This window comes from Brachionichthys hirsutus, chromosome 1 (assembly GCF_040956055.1).
Source record: "Brachionichthys hirsutus isolate HB-005 chromosome 1, CSIRO-AGI_Bhir_v1, whole genome shotgun sequence".
Lineage (NCBI taxonomy): Eukaryota > Metazoa > Chordata > Actinopteri > Lophiiformes > Brachionichthyidae > Brachionichthys > Brachionichthys hirsutus.
This window is the reverse complement of record NC_090897.1, coordinates 15347610-15369404: the sequence shown is the minus strand read 5'-3', so window position 1 is coordinate 15369404 and position 21795 is coordinate 15347610. Positions and strand designations below refer to the sequence as shown.

Genomic DNA, 21795 nt, shown 5'->3' with positions numbered 1-21795 from the left:
GTAAAAAATTAGCCATATTTTATTTTGTGCGTAAATACGCACGGAGAGGGGGGAGCGTCTTTACAATCAGGCCAAATTCAATTCCCGTTAGTTCTCAAATTGTCATGAACTTTAAAACGGAGCCAGAATATAAAATACATCTCTCTTTGATGTTCAGGCGACTGATGCAAACCAGAAAGTATCTATTCAATCAGTGTAAGAACAAATCAATATAAGAACATTCATTCAGAGACACACGCACGCACACACACGCACACGTACACGCACGCAGACTCTAAAGCCCAAATTGCTCCCGCTGGGTCTGGCAGCACCTTGCAAGGAGGCGTCGCCCATTCGAGTGTGAGTGCGTGGGTGAATGTGGGGCGTTTTGGGCACCGCAAAGGTGGAAAAGTGCAATATAAGTGCGGTCCATTTACACCTGTAGAGAACCCGGAGAGAACCCGGAGAGAACCCGGAGAGAACCGGAAGAACCCAGAGAGAACCCGGAGAGAACCCAGAGAGAACCCCGAGAGAACCCACGCAGACACAGGGAGAACATGCTAACTCCTCGCAGAAAGGCAGCAAGTCGGATTTGAACCCGTGACCTTCTTGCTGCGGTCTGGTCTAGCTCTGTCCGGAGTGTTTGAAACCTGAAGGTCTCGGTGGAGCGTTCTGATGGTGCGTGTAAGGAAATAAACACAAACAGCAGCAGGTGTTGGTAACGCTCTCGCCTGGGGTGTTGCTGCTGTGGTAAATGTACGGGGGCTCGGCACCGACTTACCTGATTTACCTGGACGGCAGTAGAACGCCGGCGTTCTGAGGCTGTAAGCAAAGCCAAGGTGCCTGATGGTTACTGTAGCGGTTAGACCGAGTGGCATTTATCAGCGTTGATGATGCTTCATGTACGTCAGTGAATGAGGGCGTAGTGCACGTGTTGCTGGGCGTAGTGCGCGTGTTGCTGGGCGTAGTGCGCGTGTTGCTGGGCGTAGTGCGCGTGTTGCTGGGCGTAGTGCGCGTGTTGCTGGGCGTAGCGCGCGTGTTGCTGGGCGTAGCGCGCGTGTTGCTGGGCGTAGCGCGCGTGTTGCTGGGCGTAGCGCGCGTGTTGCTGCGCGTGTTGCTGGGCGTAGTGCGCGTGTTGCTGGGCGTAGTGCGCGTGTTGCTGGGCGTAGTGCGCGTGTTGCTGGACGTAGTGCGCGTGTTGCTGGGCGTAGTGCGCGTGTTGCTGGGCGTAGTGCGCGTGTTGCTGGCCGTAGTGCGCGTGTTGCTGGGCGTAGTGCGCGTGTTGCTGGGCGTAGTGCGCGTGTTGCTGGGCGTAGTGCGCGTGTTGCTGGGCGTAGCGCGCGTGTTGCTGGACGTAGCGCGCGTGTTGCTGGACGTAGCGCGCGTGTTGCTGGACGTAGCGCGCGTGTTGCTGGGCGTAGCGCGCGTGTTGCTGGACGTAGCGCACGTGTTGCTGGACGTAGCGCGCGTGTTGCTGGGCGTAGCGCACGTGTTGCTGGACGTAGCGCGCGTGTTGCTGGGCGTAGCGCGCGTGTTGCTGGGCGTAGCGCGCGTGTTGCTGGGCGTAGCGCGCGTGTTGCTGGGCGTAGCGCGCGTGTTGCTGGGCGTAGCGCGCGTGTTGCTGGGCGTAGCGCGCGTGTTGCTGGGCGTAGCGCGCGTGTTGCTGGGCGTAGCGCGCGTGTTGCTGGACGTAGTGCGCGTGTTGCTGGGCGTAGTGCACGTGTTGCTGGGCGTAGTGCACGTGTTGCTGGACGGTCTGGGGAGCAGAGTGATGCTGAACAGCCACCGAGCCGGCGGGTCAATTATCACCTGCAGATAACGGACAGTGATGGACAGAACGCAAATGAAGGAATGAAGAAACACTTGTCTGACTGAATCTCCAGTGTCTGCCTGCCTGTCTGTCTGCCTGTCTGTCTGTCGGTCTGTCTGTCTGTCTGTCTGTCTGTCTGTAAATTAAGACCAGTATTCAGCATCTGACTGGGCACCGCCCTGATCAATGGACCAGAGGATGAACAGCACGGAGGCAAGACCGTTGTTTGTGCTCATGCTATTCTGACCTGCGCGTCAGCTGAGCCAGGTAACCAGTCCCCCGTGGATCCACAGCAACCGCAGTAGCTCCCCCCCCCCCCCCACTGGTGAAAATGTGAACTTCCTCGATGTGCCGAATGCGTCCAAACGTCTATAGGTGAAATGTTATGGCAAAAATAAATTTCAGAACGATTAAATCAAGCAAAAATAGGTCTATTCACACAAAAAACAAATATACTTATATACTTTTCCAACCGACTATACCCTCCTCATCACTCGCTCTCTTTGGACCATCACTGATAAGGAATACTCACAGATGCAGCCAAAACCACGTCGATAATGGAAACACGGGAGCTGCTCAGGAGACGAGTAAGGAAGCGAAGTGCGCTTGGACCGCCTGTTGCGCTCGCCAATTTCATGCCTGCGTCTTGAAGTTGCTCATGTCCCGAATTTATGTTGTCACGGCAACCAGATCTGTGCTTTCTGCAGAAAATGTAGAGAAGTATATATTTCTAGCCAAAATCTTTTGGCTTGAATAGTTAGTAGTAGTAGTAGTAGTTACGTTTGTTATGTTCTGGCTGTTGCTGCTGTTTACAGTTTACAGTTTAAAATTGTAAATTGTTACAATACAATAGTTTTAAAAACTCAGTCTAATTTATTTGAAATATCACCCAAATGGGTCGCTTTTATTTATTTCTACGAATTCTATTGTTTGCGTTTTTAAAAATAAAACTATTTTTTATGCCTTTTTTGTACCAAAAAATAAACGAAACCGATCACCTCAAGAAACTGAAATGAACCGAAATTACATTTTAGCGTACCGTTACACCCCTACTATATATACTATATATACCAATATTGTTATTTCCCCACTTATTTTAATCAATATCCTTCCCCTATCCTAATGATGAAAAATAATATAATTGGTTCATATTATTTGCAGTTGCAGATACGATATATAAACACTGTATATATGTTGTGTATAATGTAATTTCTAAGAGACTGTTCTGCAGGCAGTTCATCATACATGTTTCCCTCTGCACTGTGCCAGAAGTCAATCCACTTCCACATTTTCTCAGACTGACTCGTGTTGCTCTTAGAAATTAAATGGAATTTAAGACAAGAGAAACATCTTACCGGGTATATAATGCAATTATTGTCAAGAGTGAAATTTTGGGATACCGATGGAAAAGAGATTAAACAGAATGTGTCATTGTTGAAGAGGCAGTGACCAGAGTGTAATCTGCATATTCTTAAAATTAAAGTACAGATGGACGGACACATTAAGGGATAGTTTTCCTCCCGGTGGGGGTGGAGGGAGCAGTTTGGATTCGGTTCATGGTAGATCAGGAACATTTGTCAGCCCCTGTCCACAGCAGTACATCCTTTCTAAAATAAAATGCTCCTCTCTGCTGCCAGCTGGGAGTGTTCCCAAAATAAACCTACCTGATGATAAGCACCTCACGCACCCCCACTTCAAAGCAAACCACCAAATTATCCCGTAAACTAAATCCAACCAGGAAATCATGGACTACTTGTAAAATGATTCCCTTTACGGAGACTACATTTACATGCCGTGTCCTCGTCCCTTTCTGGCCAGTGCCAGCCCCCATCTGTCATCGCCATTGTGCTGTTTTGCTCTTACACGCTGAATGTTAATGTTTCCACTGGAGGCTTTGCATCCATGATTTCTAAATGGATGGGCTTAAGTGACGCTGAAAAAGCTAACTTTTAGCGTGTCTGATAGGAGGGGGATTGAAATAGCATTACCTAACTGTTCACGGCTTCGCACTGAAAGACGACACGTTTTCATTTCCAGCCGGCTCAGCTCGTTATCTCCAGCGTGAGAATCGCAGCATCCCTTTGGTCGTCTGTGGCTCGGTTAAAGTCTTTTAATCTTTTTGGAGTGGTGAGTCCTGATGGAGCCTTGACCTCCCTCCATCTGCTCACATTATCCCTGTAATCCCATCTCATTCTCTCCGTCTCTCCCTTTCCATCACACTTTCTCTCACTCTCTCTTGCTCGCTCACTTTCGTGCTCCTATTTTCACACATTTTTCAGGGATTTATTTGAGTGGAGGCACATTTTACCATCTCACGAAAAGGGAGTTTCTGACAAAAGTGTGTCTGTACAGGAAGCTAGTGTGTGTGTGTGTGTATTGTGTGCCCATTTGAATTACATTATTGGGAACTCCAAGGATGTTGTGGTAAAATGTAGACCCCATAATTTTAAGCTTAATTGGTGTTTTTTGTGGTAAAATGTAGACCCCATAATTTTAAGCTTAATTGGTGTTTTTTGTGTTTAGGTGTGGAGGTACAGTAATACCTCGACATACGAGTATAATTCGTTCCTTGACCGAGCTCAGAACTCAAGTCGCTCGTATGTGACAAATACATTTTCCCCATATAAAATAACTGAAACATTTTTCATCTGTTCTGGGCGTCTAAAAACACCCAAATCAACGCTAATAACAATGAAAACACGTGTGAATTGCTATACAGATACACACACACACACAATGATATAATAAATTATATACAGTATTGCTGTAATATAAAATGTGGTTTTATTTTTGCCTTCGAGACAGACGCGATACGCAGGGAGGGCGAGTTGGACGGTACAGAGACACTTTATACCGTACTGTAACTGTACCTTACAAGTACACTTACATAATAATAATAATAATAATGCGTTGATTTTATAGAGCGCTTTTCTGGACACTCAAAGACACTTTACTTTGTGCATTATTAATTCACTCCATACTTGGTGGTGGAGCTGCTGCTGCCCCGGGGCAGACTGAGAGGAGCGAGGCTGCCTCCTGACCACCACCGACATTCACTCGCCCACTACGTTCACACATAAACATAAACTTAGACATAATAGTTCTGCCTTTGGAATAGTTTGTGCTCTTGATAACATCCTTCTTTTTGAGGATTGCACTTATCATTGATGTACTCCGCTTCTGAAGTGCCAAATCGCGGCTACCACAGTCATGCTTATCGATAATTTCCTGCTTCATCGCCATCATCATGTGTTTGTTCTTCTCACTGCCATCCTTCCTGCTCGCTTTTTATGGACCCATCACTTATTATACAGTCTATTCAGGAATACAGTGAAAATCACTGAATGAGTGAAGCTATTGCTCGGCCATCGAGCGTCAGCATATAAAATTAAGCTTTCTAAACTTTCCAAACAGCAATCTGCATGCATCGTTGGGTGTAACGGTATACTAAAATGTAATTTCGGTTCGGTTCAGTTTCTTGAGGTGCTCGGTTTGATTAATTTTTGTTACAAAAAAGGCAGAGAAAATTACTTAATGCTTTTATTAAAAAAAAAAATCCGAACAATAGAACCTTTTTAAATAAATAAAAGCAACCTATTTGGGTGATATTTCAAATAAATTAGACTGAGTTTTTAAACTATTGTATTGTAACTATTTAAAAATCTGAATAAAATGATAAATAAACACGTTTGCACCAGTGTAACTATTCAAGTGTAACATTTTTGGCTAGAAAGATGAACTAATTAAGAGGGCCTTCCAGCTCAGGCTTCTCGCTTGCATTTGCCACGATGCCATTTGTCACGCCTGCAGGTTGGTATGATTGAATATATATATATATTGTAAAATGGGTGTTTGGTAAGAACCAATCTCTGTAGTCTATATTCCTGTATTTACAGATGTTGTGCCAATATAATACTTGGGTGATTTCAGAAACTGGAAGAATAATTTCAGTATATCACAGCCTGTCATATTTTATGGTTTCATGAATGCTTATACCCAAACCATGGAATAAAATTCAGATTTCTGTATTTTTCCAGTGAAAGTCATTGTCAGATTAAATTTAGTGCTGAGACTTTTAATAACTACACATTTTGATTTGTGGAAATAAACCATGATAGTTGGGCAAACCAGAAAGAATACGGCACTGACTTTAATTTGTATCAGGTCTGCTATTGTTAATTGCAAGATTAAACCTGATCTAAAACTGAGAACAACAATGAAAGGAAATTAACAACAGAATGTTTGATTCACATCGGGGGTGTAGAAAAAAGTGTTGATCGTTGTGATTTAGCAGTTTTCCTTGCTGTGTACATAAAATAAATGTTTTGATATGCATTCCTAAATTTTTCCTGTTGTGATTGAACGAGTTTATTTTCAGATGGAAAAGATAACCTGACATGTCCAATTTTCAAGGACACAATATGCTCTGCTATTTAAGGTAATGATTTGATTACGGTACCTTAGTCATGATGGACGGCTTAGAGAGCCTGGGTTGGGTTGGGTTGGGTTGACCTAGAGGTCAACCCAGGAGAAGATACATGGACGTAGTGAGGGAGGACATGAGAGTGGCTGGTGTTGGGGAGGACGATGTAAAGGACAGGGTGAAGTGGAGAAGGTTGGGTTGCTGTGGCGACCCCTCACGGGACAAGCAGTAGTAGTTATAGTAGTGATGATTATGATGTGTTTGTGGGTCATGTAGTACATCTTTATGATAATGTATATATTGATGATGGTGATGATGAAGATCGTGGGCTAATGACTTGTTTAGTAATTCAGAGATACCAAGCTTCAAATATGCAGTGAACGGTGTTTGAATTCGAATTGCAGGAAGGGAAGACTTTGATAAAGTTCTTTACTGATTCTTAAATCTGGTGTATTCAATGAGCATCGTGAACATGAAAGCTACTGATTTCAAACTGCTACCAGGCATAAATGGAATCCTGCTCAATCAAAGAGAAGGAATTGGACAAATAACAATTGAAACGGTTTTAATTTGTCCAAACAATTCTCAATGAGTAGAAAACAGCTTGATATTTATGTTGAGTTTTAAAGGCCTGCTCTCGATACGACGAGCCTCAATGTCTGTAGAGTTCGATATTTATCCAAAATCCTGCAGCTCTTACTCAGAAGTACTTATGCAAAGAAAAAAAAAGGATGCTAATATGTCAATAATCCTTTTGCTCCATGCCTGCTACTCCTCCGTCTTGTGGCCTACTTGAAGTGTGCATTGCTGTAATGTGACTACTAGACTATTTATTTGTAGTGAGCAGAGGCACAGGGTAGCTTCCACATGTCTATTCTCTCTGCTGGCTTCTGCTGCAGCGGGATCAATTGATGTCTGAGTGTGTGAATGTGAAATTGCCAGGATGTGTGGGAGGGTCAGTGTGTGTTAGACCTGCCCTGTATAACCGCAGCCCTGCAGCGCCTCCTCTGATATGCCGTGGACTCAGGAGAGATCCTATTTCCTCTTTGTTAGTCACTTACTTTTTCTCTTTTCCCTTGATGTCAAAAACAATTCAAGTGTTCCCTTTCCGTCTTGAGCCGGCAAAGTGTTTTCGTGAGGCACGTACACGATGTCACTCCATGGTTTGTTTCCTTTTTGTCTTTGTTTTTCTCATTATTCATGTTCCCTTTCTCCTCCTCCCCGTCTGTTATTTCCTTCACCCTCTTCCATACTTCAACCGATCTCTCCTGCCATCCACACCAGCTGTTATTCTACATTCCCATCTTTATCTTCCTGATATTTTCCCCCACCCAGTCCTTCCGACCCATGAGGTTTTTTGTTTTTGTTTTTAAACCATTGCCATTTATATATGCCTGCATTATTCACCTTTTCTCAACTTTGGCTTTTGTCATCACGTTATTCACAGAGGAATCATTTCTCTCTCTCTTTGGGTTGTTTGAGTGATGGCGGAATCTTGCAGCATGTTACAGACACGAGGAGACTGCGAAACAGATCAATAGACAATGTCTGAATATGAATAATACAAACGCGCAAAGCGCATTTTTTTTTAAAAGTGCCGCACCACATTAATAAACATAGGAACTACCTGATCTTTTATATCTCCACTACAGTCTCCCCCCCCCCGAGAAGGTGGCACCATGCACAATACTGTTTGTCCGATCATTCCTCAGCTTTAAAATGCAGCCCCAGAACCAGTGCAAGCAGCGAATGACTAAAATTGATGGATGGCGCTATAATAAATCAAGGCTATCTTATTGTTGAAAGCAAATTTACGTACTATATTTGAATTTTTATTTATACGTTAACCTTTCTCACAAACTCATGTTTCACCAGGCAGGAGGATCAGTAATGTTATAAAGGAAACAATGTACTGATTTATTTACTGAGACTTAACTATAAAATATGATCCTCAAACAGAACTCTGCTCAGAATGTAACTTCAGAATATCTGCAGGCATTGAAAGGTGTCTGAAATGAATCCAGGCTGCTGTTTCTGGTCAGCTTTGGATCCACAGCTCAATCAATCAATCAAAGCTCAATCAATCTCAACACAGTTTGTTCTCAGCTGAAATAAATACAACAGCTCAAAATGCTAGTCTTAAAAAGTTCAAACCAAGAGTGGCTTATACTCGGAGCAAAATTGTACATACTGCACTGTGAGGAAGAAGAGGTTGAACCCAGAGACCGATACGTTCTGTTTCCCACCAACAGTCAGGCTTGATTTGTTTTTTTAAACCATGGCCACAACTATTCTCTTACCCGGTCTATTGTAAGTATTTGTTTTTATTCAAATATTTTTACCCAAGCAGTGATTTTTCCCACTCATTTGAAGTTCCTCATACTAGGAAGATGCTTTGATTTTGTAATTGGCGACTTCACCTGCACTTTACCTGTTAGTCATCTTTGCTCTTTTTGTGTCTCAACAACTCACGACATTTTCCTCCATAGTTCAACACAGCATTTACGGAAAGGACTGCTTGTGCTCATCGGTCTTGGGTGGACACAATTAAAGAAAAAACTTGCATGTCATGACAAATAACAAAACACCTTGGATATGAGCGTGAAAACACCTATACAGCACAAAATCAATGTTCTTGAAAAAGATTTAGGGAACACTCATCATTCTAAAATGCAGAATCACGCTATTCTAATTGCAGACATGGGAAAGGCCTGAGGGTGTAGAGAGGAAGCCGTCCCAGTTTAGCACATAAACAATTCATTGTGTGCGCATTTCCGGAAGCCCGCAATGTGTTCTTGTGTGTGTGTGGACATAAAAGTGATAAAAGGGCTCATGCCGTGAGCAGTAATCTACACACAGCGGATCCAGTTGGCTCTGCAGGATTAGCAGTGGTGTGTAACGTAACACACTCTTAATTACTGCTATGCAATCATGTTCAATGTAGGGGAAGAAACGGGTTGAGGGAGAGGCGCCTGTTTCTAACTGTTCTAACAGGCAAAGGGAAATGTAAGATTACAGAGGAGCAGAGGGTCGGTTTATTGTGTGTTTGGACATCTGTAGGAGTAGATGATCAGAAATACAGAGGCCATTATTGATTGTCATTATTTGAACTGTAGCCACACGCACACACACACACACACACACACACACACACACACACACACACACACACACACGTCAACAGACTATTGGCCCACCACTTGTTCTCCATTCTATAAGACTGGGGTAGCAGTAGCTCAGTCCATAAGGACTTGGCTCGGAGACCAGAGTCTGAGTGGAGTGGGTGGTTCAGGGCCAGCATGGATGTGGGCTAGTGGCTGGAAAGGTGCAGGTTTCCCTTCCGAGCACTGCCAAGATGTCCTTGAGCAAGACACCAAACCCCAGAAGTTGCTCCCTGAGCACTGCCATGGATGGCTGGAGGATTGATGGTTTAATGAGGGAAGGAAACACACGAGTTAGTAACACATGAGCCGCTCCATCTTTTCTCATCTTCTTTGTTCTCCGTTTCTGGTTTGAGGACGCTGATAGATGAGAGAGAGAGAGAGAGAGCTGTGACTGCATATTTTAAGCTTTATTTAATCAATAATCAGCTTTCTCTTTGATGTATTTTTTATGAGTCTCTTATCTTTTTTCAAAAGCTTGTTTGTTTTGTTTGTTTCTTCAGCTCTGCTGTTTTCACAAGTTCAACTTCAGCTTTCTTTTCAATTTCGATTTCTATCATTGTTGAATGAACTGGCCAAAATGTACTCGTGTGCTGCTTTGCTGAAAATCAGCTATTATTCTTTTTCATGAGCATGAAATATGCAATCATTTCATTCACTACTACCTGGAAACAAGGCTTGCATTTCAGTGAGAGCGGACGTCTACAGTCCCATTAGCGAGCCTGCCGGGTGAAATTCAGCAGTTTTGGCAAAACCCTCAGGATCTCATCCTCACCGTGAAGATTTAATGCACCTCCAGCAAGAACTCACCTACTGCACGTAAACCAGCATTGTAGTATTTATTTATGCTTGAACTTCACAAAAATGTTGCGTCATGTTGAGAATGAAGGTTTTGTGTCAGGAGGGCTTTACAATTCAGTAAGGCAGCAGTCCCTGCAGTCCAACAGAGAAACATCCAGATTGCCTTGCCTTTGGACACAACAGGAATAAAGCATGGAGAAGGCTTACTACTTACTTTTGTTATCAAAAGAATATACAAGCTTTCACTTTACTAGGAACAGTAAATCAGGCCTATGTTTGTCCCACCCAGACAACCTCCAGGCCTTTCCTTTTTTCTTTTTTTTAAAATAAACTCAAGTTAAACTTTGCTCTTAACATTATTATTCAATAATAAAAATGTGCTAAAAGCAAAAACTTTGATTGAGGCCAAGCAGACTCACAAACATAAACATTACTTTAAAGCAGTTACATCTTGCCCCCCCCCCGCATTAGATACCCACGTGCATCTCCTGAAGAAGCACAAAGGCATGGAGAGGCATGAATATGATCTGAAATGAGACCTGTTAGCTGTACTAATGCATCTAAGCCTTAATTTAAATGAACTGAAGACACAATATTCTCCGTCTCCTGGCTACACTACATCTTGGGTTATAGACTGCAGTCAGTGGAGGAAACCCCCCCCTCCTATAAATAAATTACTCCCTGCGTGATAGTTAAGCATTAGGTGAAACAAGGGCTGATGTGTAAGATGTGCCTGAATCAAGACAAGAACATAATTAAATGCGTAACTGGACATCAAAAATAAAGTATCTGCTCTTAATAGCCGATACGTTAAAGGCCGGAATGGTTCTTTAAGGAGCCGTCAGCCTTTATGGAAGTTTATTAGTCTTTCTTCGGAGAGTTGGGGAGCCGTACGTTGGATGGAATGCTTCTTTAGAAGCTTATAAATCCTGGTAGAATTGAAATGGTCAACACCTTTACACTTTAATGCATTCGGCGTGCATACACAATAGGTGCGTTTACATGGACACATTTAATCGGATTAAAAGCCTGATTGGAATAAAAATGCTTCATGTACACACCCATATCAGATTAGTCTGACCCAATCAAGCTCGATCCGATCAAGATTCTATCCCGATCGAGAGGGGTGGTTTATACCGATCGACGACCCGATCAGGGCGCATGAAAACACTTATTCCGATGTTTCGGTACAAGCCGTCCTTACTGCGCATGTCTGTGACGTCAGCTAAACAAGCTTCTGCTATTGCCGGAAGCGAGTTGAAGCCGAGCGAGCGAAAGACAGAACTGGTCAATATCTGAGACAAACATTCTGCCGGAGATATTAAAGGAGGAAACTAACAGCGCAAATGGGAAAAATATTAACGTTTCAAGCAGAAAAGGGCGGAGCCATGTTTTCTTTACAACGGAAGTCGCTACGGCTTCTTCTTCTACTATTTCCGGTATATTTGGTATAAATTGGGCATGTCAAAGAAACAATTCCAATCGAAAGTGTGATGCATGAACACGCAAGTCCTAATCAGATCAATATTTATAGGGTCCATGAACACAATGCATCCAATCACAATTTTACTCTGAACTCTGATCGGATTAAAGACAACTGTCTGTAAACGCAGCCAATGACGGCTACCTGGGGCTTCAGTCCAGAGATGCTCGTGTGTCAGTCTCAGCCGACACTGTTTTACATTCTGCTTTGCTGTGTCCACTCCTTATTTCCTTCCATTATACTTCCACCGCTTTGCATTGTTAGATACATGTCCTCCAATCATTGATCTCCTTTCCTTCCATCTGTAAATATTTGAAAGAGATACAGTGTTTCACTCTATTATATTCTCAAATCCGAATCTTCTGCCAGATGAGCACAGCTAAATTACTGAAATAAAGTGTCATCCCATTAATGTGAATGTTGCCTCCTACGTAACAAATCACAGTTCACATATCACTCCACCCAGTCTGTCTCCATGTGTCTGTCCTCCAGGCCTGATCAGGTTGTTCCCCTTCCACTGTGCTCTGTGGCTAATTGGCAGGTCGTCCAATAAATAAATAAACGAAAAAAGGCAGGCAGGACTGGCGATACCAAAACCAAACTCAAAACTCACGGTCATAAGAATAATCCAAACATATCATCTGAACCTTGGCAGAAGACAAACTGGCATCACGGAGCAAAGCACAGGCAAGGTACGAGAGACGACGCAGAATACGGTGACTACTGATCAGGTGAGCAGTCATTTGAAGCAGTCGGAATGATGGGACGATGGGTCACAGGTGTGTCTGCTCCGCCATGCCACGCCCACCGCCGAGAGAGACAACAGAATGAATAAAAGCAAATGCAAGGAACATAAATAATCAAAATAAACTAACCAAAAACAAACCCTGACATTATCTTCTTCTTTTCCCCTGATAACCATCCTGCTCGCTCTATCGGTCTGATTTGTTTTTTGCTCCTCCTCTGCTCTCCTCTCTCTTTGTGCGTGCTTATACTGTTCAGCATAAACCTATTTCCACTGCCACCTACAGCTCACAGTCAATGACCCCCCCCCCCCACACACACTCAACCATATAGAAGAATGGAATCCGTGGTCCAGAGCAGAACAATGGCTGCTGCTGAAGTGCGGTGAAGTCGTTTATCTGTTTGAGGCCTGAGTGTGTCCCTTTAGCTTTCTGACCTGCCAACTGTGACTGATGATGCGTCCGCTCCACATTGGGCTCTGCATTACAGCGTGACCTCTCCGTGCCAAGTGCACTCGATAATGACTGCTGTGCTGTCATTCATCAGCACAACAGCCGGAGAGATGCGACTGATCACGTAGTGGCAGAGTGTGTTTGTGCGTCTAACAACTACAAGAACATTGTTCTCTTTGCACAGATTGTCAAATCTGCAGCAGGCATCAAAGCCCGGACTATCGTAAGTACATGTACACATAGTCACATGATCAAAATCACACTCTGAAAAGCCTCTTCAGGAAGAAAGAGCTCCATTTTCATGTTCATGAAATGAAATGCTTTTATTAATCATCATCTGCGGACACACACAATGAAATCAAATTTTCACCCCAACAACGGGCCCCTTGAAACAACCACACACTAATAAGTGTATCAAAGGGCCCTAGCACACGGAGAGGGAGTAGGCGCCGTGGTAGGCGCACCTGGAGCCGCTAGCAGGGACGGTGCCTTGCCCAAGGGCACCTCTGCAGCGCTCTGGAGGCAGACTGGCCCCTCCCCAGTCACCAGCCCAGCTGGGACTCGAACCGGGGAAGCAGAGGACTTCTCCGCTTCCCAGCCCGGGGCCCAAACCACTGAGCCGCTGCCGCCCCATACGTTCCTGCGTTGGGTGAGCAGCTGCTTAAACACACAAATCATTGTTGAGGCGTATTGTATAGACATAAACCTTTCCACTGGACGAACCTGCACACGGTCATGATATTTCTGTATTCTAAGGAAAAAGCAAAAAACGCAGAGTGATGATAACACATGATGACATGTGATGATAACAATATAATGCTATCTAGCAAAATATTTTTACCCGGTAATATTTTTACCTATTTGAGCGAAATTTGGCACACTACAGCATGGCTCGACCACTGTGTGTGCACAGCAAATGCTCATGCCTGCCTGGATAAACTTGAGATTTGCTATGGACTGGCCACCTCTGACCAGATGCCTATTGCTCTGATTTTAAATGTTGAAAATGTACCCCGCCTGGCTACCTCAGGCAATGATGTTGAATCAGGGAAACTCGACTGGACCAAACTATCCAAGGAGGATATTGACAAATAGTCCATCCTAACTGACAGCTTGCTATCTAATATTCAATTGCCAAGCGATTCCTTAGACTTTAAGGCTTAAAGTGTCTAAATATGAATTGCACTGATATACATCATGCTGCTGATCTTTGTAACATGCATGTTAACATCACAACAGCTCTAAATGCCTCTAGTCAGCCATTCTGTAGGCACAAAAAGGTCTTTAACATCAAACCTGGGTGGAACGAGTTTGTGGCTGAACATCATGCTGCAGCTAGAGAAGCATTTAAATGCTGGCTGGATGCAGGAAGGCCTAGACAGGGTGATGTGTTTGAGCATAAGAAACAAACTAATGCTATATTCAAATATGCTCTTCTGCATATAAAGAACAATGAGAACACCATTAAAGTTGATGCACTAGCCATAAAGCTTTAAAGTAACAGCCATGCTGACTTCTGGAAAGCAGTCAGAGCAATGAATAATAATAAAACGCACATTATCTTCTAACATCGAGGGTGTCTGTGGTTCAGACAATATTGCGCAAATTGGGTGCGAACATTATTTCGAGCTATTCAACTCTGTTAAGAGTTATGCAATTGCTGATAATGTTGATCTGACCAGTAATGTGGTAGTTAGGTGAGGTGAGGTGTGTGATGCTATTGATTTTCTTGGTAATAACAAAGCATGCGGTTTAGATCATATTACTTCAGAGCATCTCAAGTATGCAAGCAATAGACTTAGTCCAATGCTAGCTGTGTGTTTTACTGGTTTTATAGTACATGGTGTCCCCCCCTAATTCAATCACGTCTGTTTTATTGGTCCCTGTCCTTAAAGTGATTCCTGACTGTTTGTCAAATTGGTCTCTCTATAAACAAGAATTTACCTCGACTACGTAAATACATAGACAAAAATATAGAATTATTTCTTAGATATAAGAATTTATAAGATATAAAGTCAGTTTTGTTTGGGGGCCGCCAATGTTGTTTACATCGCAAGGCATTCTGGGTGTGACGTGAAACGGCTGCAGCACCCAGCTCACTGCTATTGATTAGTATGGCAGTGATCTTTGAGCAGCGATCAGCTCCTCCGTTCAGCCTTTACAGTCTGAACCACAGCGTCAGCAAAGACGTGAGGACAGTGACGAAGAAGCCAGAGATTAAAATGGATTTTAAAATTGACGGGAGAACTGTAGATTTGGTCGTTTTGTCGGCATGGCGTCTGCGTCGCCATGCCGACACAGAGAGAGAGAGACAGAGAGATTGTCTGCTGTGAAGAGCTCCGCCTCTCCCCTGAAACAGGCTCAAGTAACTTCCCTGACCCACTAAAGCCGAGAAAGCGTTGGAAAATGAATATAAATGAATAAAATGCAGAACTCTTCAATAGCTTATATTCATTTATTTTTCCATGTTGTATGCTACATTTATGTACTATGGACTTCTGTCTGAAATAAAGGTTATACTGTGTATATATATATATATATGCTAGCTATATGGACATCAGTGTTGAGGGACACAGGTCCAGGTTCTGCAGCACCACGGACAGAAGGACCTGCAGACAGAGACAGAAAGAGGGACAAACAGAGGGAGAGAGAGCACAAGACTACAGGGAAGAGAGAGAGATTACTGATATATATTTATAACATGAATAATCAGATAGAGAGGGAGGAGCTTCCTGTGTCATAGGAGGTTAAGCCACCAGTGCTGGCCTATGACAGCATATTGATTATTGTATTGATTAACGATAAGCTTTGTTAAAAAAGGAAAGTCTTTAGTCTCTTTGAACACAAAGATGGTGTCTGTCTCACGAACTGAAACAGGGATTTTGGTTCCACATGCATGCATGCACCATGGAACCTGAAAATTAACTTGAGTGCAAGTGAAACTAGTTTAGGAACTAACAAGCAGAATGATATTACAATTTTCGGAATGATTGTGATGAAATCCAAGTTGTAATATCCAACTCTATTCATTTATTTTATTCACACATCTGGAAATTATTGAAAGTCTGATCAATCATTGAAAGTCTGGTCAATCATTGAAAGTCTCCTTGTTATAAATCAATTTCTCTACTCAAAAGAGGTTTGGTCAACATTCAGTCTGCTTGTTTGTCTCATCAGTGCTCCCATTCTGTCACTGTCAAACTTGAATCCATATTTATCTTTTAAATATGTAAATCCATTCAGTACGACTTTACTTTTCTTCTCTCACAATAAAAACCATTTTATGGCCTGGAGAAGGCCTTTCAGTGTATCAAAGAGAAGGTGTTTCATTCTTCTTAAGACAAGAGTAAGGAAAACCACGTGCAAAGTAGCCTTGATGAGTTTGAGTGATAGCCTTGCTGTCTGATCAACTTTTACATCAAAATGATATCATATTTTCTTATTTATGTTATGACAACCCTGACAGGTGATGATTATCTTCTGAGTTGGTTTGAAGCTTTTTTTATGTTAAATGCAATGAAGATTTATAAAATGTATATATTTAATTTTATCTTATATCAACTGCCAAATCAGTTTTTGTCCTTGCTTACAGAAGAACCCCAATTTTTTTTTTTTTTAACTAACTGTTCTTCTCTTGGTGGCAATATAAATATTCAGCAATTTTGAACATGCAAAGTAAGACTTTAGGGGAGAAAGGATGCAATTATTGAGGGCGAGAAGAAAAAAAGTAACATAAAGTAATAAGTAACCAGTTACTTTTGTACTTACTTCTTCAAGCAAGTAACTAAGTAATATATTACTATCTTTGAGTAACTTGCCCAACACTGGTTACAGGTGTGTCTGCGCCCCACCGCCAATCAGTCCTCCGCCAGAACAGGATGACTACAAGGAAATGCCAGGAACATCCTAATCAAAAATAATCTCTAGCCAAAAACCAAATCCTGACAGTATGTTTGGGAACGAGACTCAGGGCGTGTGCAATTTATGGGATTGTTGGATTAGAGTCCAATATGTTCTTGTATACAAACCCAAATGTTGATGGAAAGCCCATATTGCCAAGATAAGAACAATGATTGAAGATTAAGCAACATGCTGTCTCTGACAGTGTCCTAAAACAACCTCTCAGCCAGCCATTAAATCCACTTTCCAGGGATTTAAAGGGGAAGAACAGATGTTTTGCTCACTGCAACCAAGTGTAGTATTAATACTTAGCAGCCTTGACATTCATTACAAGAACATTTGGGATAATTAAGTTGTATGTAGCAAGAGGGTGAGTTTATTTATGATCCATCCATTTTCCAACCATTTTGTCCGATACCGGGTCGCGCTGGAGCCCATCTCAACAGTCAATGGGCGAGAGGCGGGATACACCCTGGACAAGCCACCAGTTCATCACAGGGCAGCCCAGAGACAGACAATCAGCCACACACACACTCACACCTACAGGCAATCATATGTAATAATCTATTTTATGTACCGGTATGTGTAATATTGTATGTGGCTTGTGTTTAGAGTTTTTGTGTGTGTGTTTCCAGCAGAGCTATAATCCTTAATTTTTATTTAAACCCTGCAATCAATGTTATCATTGTTGTCACAAATACTGGTAAAAATCATCATCATCGTCACAGCTGCTATAGTAATTAAAATAGTTTTCATCATCATTCCAGTCAACTATGACTATCATCACCAGCAGCGCAATCATCATTTATCATTATAGTAACTGCAGTCCTCATCATCTTCACTCATACGCCTTGTGCCATATGTTTTGGGAACGTCCACATCTTTCTGAATGTCCTTCCTCTCACTCTTCGTTCCATTCTAAGCTCACAAATCCCTTTATTAAATAAAATCCCTGGGATCCTGGAAGCCGCAATACAACCAAGATGTGACTAAATCCCTGAAGGTCCCATAAACTCTGTCCATCCATGTTCATTGCCTGTTGATTATTGTTTGAGTGTGTGTGTTCGCTGAATGTAATCCATCTAAATTTCCCATGGCACCTACATAGTATGTAGCCAGAAGGAGGTGCTTGTCTGTTTTTGCTTGTGTCAGGAGAGGTTATAAGGGGGGGGCTATAACATATGGTATTGAAAATATTGAAAACATTGGATATTGGAACTGCATTAACTTGTGGAGAAAGGGTATAATATGGGACATTTAACAAAGAAGTGGGACAAGTGAGAGGACTGAAGAGAGTAAACAGGAGTACAGGGAGATGAGACACAAGGAAAATGTAGGTTAGACGTTTTGGAGGTCAGAGGAGCCAGACTTCGATGGTTTGGACATGTCTAGAGGAGAGACGGGGACTATATCGGTAGAAGGATGCTGAGGATGGAACTGCCAGGGAACAGGGCTTGAGGTTGACCCAGGAGAAGATACATGGATGGAGTGAGGGAGGACATGAGAGTAGCTGGTGTTGGGAAGGACGATGCAAAGGACAGGGTGCGGTGGAGAACATGGACTTGCTGTGGCTATCCCTCACGGGGCAAGCCGAAAGTGCAGTAGTAGTAGATGCAGGCTCCAAAAGACTAGCTCTGCATGCAGTGGAAGATATTTTTGTCTAGCGGACAACATTTGACATAGACTTATAAATAGATAGACATTACAAAAACAGAGTGAAAACTATCTCCTCATTAAGGCATTGCTTTCAATGTGTGGATCCATCAAGAACACTGCGACCCGTCCTTGGGAAGTTGTTGTGGCTAAAGAGACAGATAAGTCTGGCTTCTTGGTGCCTGGATCAGATGAATTTAGATGAATTTAGCTTGATCCAATTCAGCAGTTGGTTCTCAGAAAATCCACATTTCGGGAGCCGAGGAGAGACTTCAGTCCATCTAAGTCTTTGCCATGCCCGGCGATCTGTCGAAACAGTCCTGCCTGCTGGTGCAAGATGCGGTTCTTCCACTTATCGGACCGTGACCTGAGGTGGCGAGCTCACGAGACAGTCCCTCGATCCGTGCCAACACCCGGTCCCCAAAAGCCTCGAGAAGCACTTGGAGATCCATGGGCAATTTATCGAGAACTGTGGGCGCCACCCATCCCAATTTGCAGATGCCCCCTCACCAATAAGCCAAATATCTATTGTCGTGGAAAAAACTGGTGAAATAGAGATCTGAGTCAAAGAGAGATGTCTTTTATTATTTTATTAAAAAGATAGTAATTAATCAAAGCAGCTTTGGGCACATGTTGTGACAAACACATAGTGGGTGCATGGGTGTGCAACGAATCTTAAGCATACATAGATATTTATTTATAATTTAAACTTTATTAATATAAAAAATTCTCCCCACTCCTTTTCGGATGGATACATTTAAATTCTGTTCAGTTTTGTGAGATGAAATTGTAGTAGACTGATCCACTTATTTGGTTATGAACAAATTTTTTTTGTTCATGTATGTTTGTTTCTTTTCTTGGTGGAGGGGTGGGAACATGGGTGTCGATACAAGGACCAGGAGAAAGGACAGAAAGCATCTATTCATCACTGTATCTCATAACAAAACTTTACTGAAGGTTGCATATAGGGAATTTACATCCATAGCGGCCAGGATAGTAGAGTCAGTCAGAGAGTGCAGCGTATCAAGCCTGTTAAGGACATCAGTTGAGTCATATCGGTAAGAGGTGGTGAGCGGCTTAATAATATAGTCTACATACTTGGAGGCAGGCTCCGTGATTGTTTCAATTCTGCTTATTATTGGTCTACCTGGTGGAGTGTCCATGTTTTTGTGCATTTTAGGTAAAAGGTAGACTGCCGCAGTTCTGGGATCAGAGGGAGTGAGAAAGTCCCACTCCTTCCCTGTCTGTGATTCGCCGATTATTATGGGCCACATTCAGCAACTTTTCCAAGTCATTGGCAGTATGCAGTGTTATATGAGATTTGACTGGGGCATTGTAGTTTCTATCACTAAGTTGACGCAGTGCTTCGTAGTAATGTACTGCTGCTTACCCCAGACAACGGCGGCTCTGCCTTTGTCAGCAGGTTTGATAACGATGTCTGAGATGTTTGCAAGCCAATGTAAAGCCCGTTGTTCCCCGTAGGGGACGTTCGAATACTGAGCGCTCCTGTTGGCAGCAAAAAGTTTATCAATATCATGGCCCACTTTCTTAGTGAATGCTGGAATGCAAGCATTATTATTGATGGGGGAAAACCCAGATTTAGTCTATTTAACCTTAAATCTAGGTTTTTCCTCATCAATAATAATGTGTCTATGCTTTATGGGCAGTATCAGTGTCAATAGTTTGTTTATTTTGATACCAAATGATTGATTTCAAATGTAAATTACAATAGAACTTAAACAAATCCATTTTGGTGTCAAAATGTTTAGCATTTTTAGTGGAAGCATAAGAGGGGCCTTTGGACAGTATTTTAATAGAATCAGGAGGGAAATCAATAGCTCAAATATTGATCACCGTTTTCTCGTTGCTGCTGGCTGAGCTTGCGCCATTTACCACGTCTCGTCTTCCTCCTCTTCTTCTCGGACCTGGGGCATGTCTGCCCCCCTCCTAAAAGAATACTGCCCTGAGGTGGTCAGGGTTGGTTCCTCATCTTCACTAGCAGAGGTAGGAAGGCTAAAAGACACCACGCGGCCTCGTCTTTGTCATAGCTCCGTTCGTGTGGCCACAAATACAGTTTCTTCAATCAAAAGCAGAATCAAATCAATAGAGCGCTTGCTGAGTATAGCATCCCATTTAAGGCGAAAGTCATCGTCATTCCTGCCAAAGGCTGGAAACCTGGAAACAAGAGAAAAATAAATGTGAAAGACAGACACAGAAAGTCAGGATTCACACAGGACACTGATGACATACAAGAAGATATAATACCGTATGTTCCGGGCTATAAGGCGCTACTTTTTGCCTCAACGTTTTGAACCCTGCGGCTTCTACAACAATGCAGCTAATTTTACTAAAATATGGTCAAAGTCTGCCAGTGGATCCTGACAGCGTGGAACACTGTAAAAAAAAGCCACTGTAATCAACGGGTTTCGAAAGGCTGGACTGCTGCGAGTTGAAGCGGGCAGCACGAGCTCAGCTGGGAATTTGCCTCCAGATGAAAGTGACGAGACCAACAATGAAAACGATCCTGAGAAAACATTGGATGAAGCAATTCTGATGCTGTTCAACTCCGACACCGAAGGAGATGACTTCAGTGGTTTCAGTGCTAAGGAGGAGGAAGCCTGTGACCAGAAACTTTCTTGGGAGGCTATTGATTTGTTACAAGCTGCGTTACAGGCACTGTCTTTCGTTAAAGCCTGTGTAAAGTTCATTTGTATCAATGGAGACAGTTGTGGCTTATAAACATGTGCGGTGTATTTATGTTCCAAAAAAAGTTTTTTTTTGGCAGGTTCTGCTTTTATTTAGGTGCGGTTAATAGTCCGGAAATACATGAACACCTGCGATTTATAGAGACGTGCGGCCTATATATGTACAAAATCTATAATCAGGTGCATATAATAGTCCTGAAAATACAGTATATATATATATATATATATATATATGTAATGTGACTGTCTCCGCCAGCTGCCTTTGTCTTTCAGGGCACCAGCTGTGTTAGTGGAAATAGTCCCGTCTTGAGTTGTGGAGTAAAACTCAAATCTGATGTCCTTGCGTACACTTGAATACACACACACTCACATACAGTTTGCTAAACAAGCATTCCCCACAATACACACACACACATACACACACACACACACACACACACATTTTCTCTGTAATAACAGACACTCCTCGCCCACAGCGGATTGCCGGTCTGACGACTTGCCATTTCACATTACTCGCAGCAGATGACTGAAACACAAACACAATATTGCTCCAAACCATATAGATGGAGAGTCAGACAGACCTACTGACATGGATCTAGATGACGTGTATAATAAAAACAAGTTTCATGATTTGAGTGATACTGACGCTATGGCACTGCCTCGCTCTTCTATGGAGAGACTGTG

The 21795-nt window shown here is 42.8% G+C and overlaps 1 protein-coding gene across 1 annotated transcript in view; it reads left to right on the top strand.

Annotated features, from left to right (window-relative positions):
• The window catches only part of si:ch211-186j3.6 (neural-cadherin), a 204064-nt gene that overhangs the window by 1190 nt on the left and 181079 nt on the right, over positions 1-21795 (top strand). The gene's annotated exons all lie outside the window — the stretch shown is intronic.